This window comes from Pteropus alecto, unplaced genomic scaffold, assembly GCF_000325575.1.
Source record: "Pteropus alecto unplaced genomic scaffold, ASM32557v1 scaffold311, whole genome shotgun sequence".
NCBI lineage: Eukaryota > Metazoa > Chordata > Mammalia > Chiroptera > Pteropodidae > Pteropus > Pteropus alecto.
Genome location: NW_006431916.1, coordinates 3,712,996 through 3,717,163, shown reverse-complemented (window position 1 = coordinate 3,717,163; position 4,168 = coordinate 3,712,996).

Sequence of the window (4,168 nt, the reverse complement as noted above, 5' to 3'; positions counted from 1 at the left end):
TGAACACGTGAATGAGCATGGAATTGTATGGGTCTTGTCTGAATGACCAAATGAGACTAAACTAGCACCCCAAAATTAATATTTAGTATTTCTATTAGCTAAGCTGTCATTTATTCTTAGTATGTCAATGTGATCATGAGATCCGACCACCTTAGGTACAGAGGGAAAACTGAGGAACAAGTAGAGGGAGTTACTTACTTTTCCAAGGTCATATGAATGTAACAGTACAGCTGGGACTAGAGTGAGGGACCACGGAGTTCAGATTCACCCAAGGCTCTGTGCAGTACTCTCACATGCCTTCATCAAGTCCTACTCCACCTACTCCACCATGGCTAAGTTTGAACTGTGGACGAAGCTGGACAATGATTTGCCTATGTGAGCCCTGAGATGGAACTGGAAGTGGCAAGTTTCTCAGCCCATAGGCTCAGAGCTGGAAGAAGTGTGTGGTTAATTTGGGATGACTTCTCAGGGGCATTTTAGACTTCATGCTGTTTCTTTAGCCAATCAGTGTAGGATAAGGCAGGGCCTGAAGCAATGATTCAATGATGTAGGAGAGTTTCTTGTTTAAGGGCTTTGAAGTACATCGGAGGTGAGAGCAGTTTCTCCAAGCATGAATTTTCATGAGGGATTTTTCTTTCTTCTGAAAGAGAGTGAGGAAGAGGTTTGTAAATGCATCTAGCAGGAGAAGGGATGAAGAGAAAGGATGGGGCTCCAGGCAGAGGCTGACGGAACTGTTTTCCTGAAGTTCTCCAGGAGACAATGAACATAAGCATCCTTTCTTTGAACCTAAGTGATGTGGTGTGAGAAAATGAGGCTGTTTCCTCAGCGTCTATGAAGACCCTGTTATCTCTTTATCCATCTGGCAGCTTGAAAATGCAGCTTTGGGAGAATGGGTTTAGGAGCCTTGGTTGAGGACCAAGCAGCTATGGCAGAGAGAGATACCAAGTGACCCTCAAAGAGCTTTATGGGCAGACCACATTCATAGAAGTGTCTATGAGTTCATCTGAGATATCCACTTGGGAAGGGGAGGGGAGGGGAGGATTTTGTTGGGGGATCAATTCCTGCATCATGCTAGTAGGGTGCAAGAGCCTGAGAAATATAGATTATTAAGGTTAAGAAATAGTGAAAAATATGAAATAATATAGGACAAGAAGCACTTCCTTTCCCTCTTTCCTCCTTTCTCAACTGCCTAAGGATGCTCTTTTGGAATTTTTCCTTTTCAAGATTGTCCTTGATTTCCAAATATGTAATTAAATGGCTATGGAGAGGAAAAGCACATGATATGATTTGCCATCAACTTTAAGCTTTTTGGTTTATGATCTGCTTGCTTTTGAACATTTTTAAATTGCATTTCCTTGCTATCTACAAATTGCAAATCTCTATAATGGATGCTGCAAAGCACAGAGCCATGAATAAGATAAGGTCCCTGGGCTGCATGAGCTAACAACAGTGAAATGGCAGAGAAGACATATTCACAGCTGCTGCCATAGAAGGCTGTTTGTGGTAAGTGGCCTGAGTGATACAGAGGAAGCATTATAGGAATTGAGGCAGAAGGAAGCATATCTGGCAGGTGACAGCGAGGGAGAGTCAGCTGACATTTTTCTTAGACTTAAAGTCATCCAGGCAGTAAGATTTATTTTCATTGCAATAAAAATATTTTAATTACATTAAGTGCACACTAATCTCTAATAATAACAGAATGTTTATTTCTACAGTGACATTTGTTCAATAATCCCTAAAAAAAATTCTGATTGTGTTCTGCCTTGAATACTTGTTAGTGTAGTAGATTAGTGTCAGACAGTACAATTCACTAGCACTAAATCCAGTTTGACTGGAGGATTGTTCCCTGCCGTTCTGTGTAGAACTGTTTAGGTTTGAGCAGGTCCAATAAATAGCCCCTTCTTGTCCATTAGGGTTCTGAACCAAGGGGAGTGTAAGACTTAAGAGTAAGGCAGGTGAGAGGCCAAGGAAGCTGATGTCAGAGAATATAATTTCTATTTTTGGGCTAGCAGGCTTACTAATGCTGAATCCCAGAAGTAGAAAAATTTACCACAAAGATCCTGCCCTGTAAAGACCATCTGCCTTTGTAAAACTCAGAGCATGGAGAAGTAGAACAGAATGCATGCCTTCTGCAGAAATATCAGATCTCAAAAGGAAAAACGAAGGGCCAAGAATTTGCAGGTTTATTTCTTAGGTTCAACCAATCAGACATACTCCCTCTCCTCCACAGGAAGGATAATGCAGAAGCAGAGAGAGGACTTGTCTGGTATGGCAGTGACGATCCTGCCACATGAAAGGGATAGTGTAGAAGAAGCATTTCCCACTGTTCAGTCCCCATGATAGTACCTCTGGGAAACAAGCTGAAGTCTGTGTAGCAGGGATAATGCTTACCTTATTCCCACTTGAAAGAATCAGCTGCAGACTGAATGAAATGAAACAACAACAAAAAAAATCGAAACCACAGAGATGCACTCTTTTATTTTCTCCTCTGCTTCTCACCCCTTCATCTCTCCTACATCACCTTTTTCCATTCTCATGTCCATCAAATCTTGGCCACAGAAAATTCTGTGTCAGTTTACTGTTTACTTCATTATGCCTTAAAATCATCATTTAATTAGTGGTATCATATTGAAGCATCATCTTTCAGGATGTGATAGGGAGGAAAGTGGGTCTTTGAAGTCAGTTATTTCCCTGGGAAGTGTGGTTAGTCCATCAGTTTATCTCATACTGGTAGATTCTTCTTCTACCTGGTGTGTGTGTCACCTCATATTCCTATGTCATTCCTGTTCTTAGTGGAGTCTCTACTTATTCAAGAGCTCTCTGGCTTACTCCTTTCTTACTCCCAGAGAGAAATATACGTCTATCCTTTATAAATAGAATAGATGCATACATCTTATCCTCAAAATTCACATATCACAGCCAGATATGTACTTAATAAATAAAAATAACCCTGCACATACGCTAACAAAAGTTACTAACGTGTTGTTATGGATGAATGTTTATGGCCCCCTCAAAATTCGTATGTTGAAATCCTAACCCCCATGTGATAGTATTAGGAGCTGGACTGCTTAAGATGTAATAAGTTCATGAGGGTGGAGCCCTCATGAATAGGATCAGTGCCCTTGCAAAAAAGACCCCAGAGAGTTTCCTCACCCTCTTACCACCACATGCATATACACCAAGAAAATTGCCTTCAGCCTCCAGAACAGTGAAAAATACATTTCTGTTGTTTATAAGCCATACAATCTATGGCATTCTATTATGGCAGCTTGAACTAAGATACAAATCAACATCTCTAAGAGCCAAGTAGCCTAGGCTACCAGGAGTCCTGGGTTTAGACTCAACTATCTGTGCAATTTTGATAAAGCACTTCAACTTCTCCGGTCCTTGTTTCTCTCCTGTAAAATAAAGAAGTAGGATTTTCCCAGATTTAATTTTATGGAGTCACACTTTTATGGATTTGTTTACATGTATTTAACTTTGTACAATATCACTAGTTCCCATAAATGAAATTCTATAATAACTTTTTTTACTTGAAAATACAGTTTTGTGATTTTTCTCATTTCTCAATGCTAGAACTCTCCATCAACGACTGTCAGAGATTTTATGTTATAGATGTACTGTAGTTTATGAGGCACTCTCTTTTTCTGTGAATACTTAGGTTGATCTCAGTTGTTGCTATCACAAACAATGCTACAGCAAATATGTTAGTACATGCCTCCTTGTATATATATGTCAGTATTTCCTCGAAGAGAGGCACACAGAACTGAAAACTTTGTTCCAAGTGTATAAATATTTAAATATAGATTAAAAAAACTGAATAGGTGAAAGTTTAGCAGTGGTGATAGGTTCCCAAACCACAAGTCATCTTTTATTTCAACCTTTCTCTTATCCTTCAAGACCAATCCTCCCATAAGAGTTGCTGGTCTTACCTTCAAAATATGACCGGAATTCATCCACTTTCTTTAATCTCTGTCGTTTCCACCTTAGTTCCAGCCACCACTCTCTCTTACCTGGTGTATGGCAATAACTTCTTAATAGATCTTCTTGTTTCTATTTTTCCCCAATTACAATGACCTCTCTATGCTGCAGCCAAAGTAATATTTTTAAACTATAAATTCGATTACATTACTTCTATGATTTAAAATTTTCATTGACTTCTTATCTC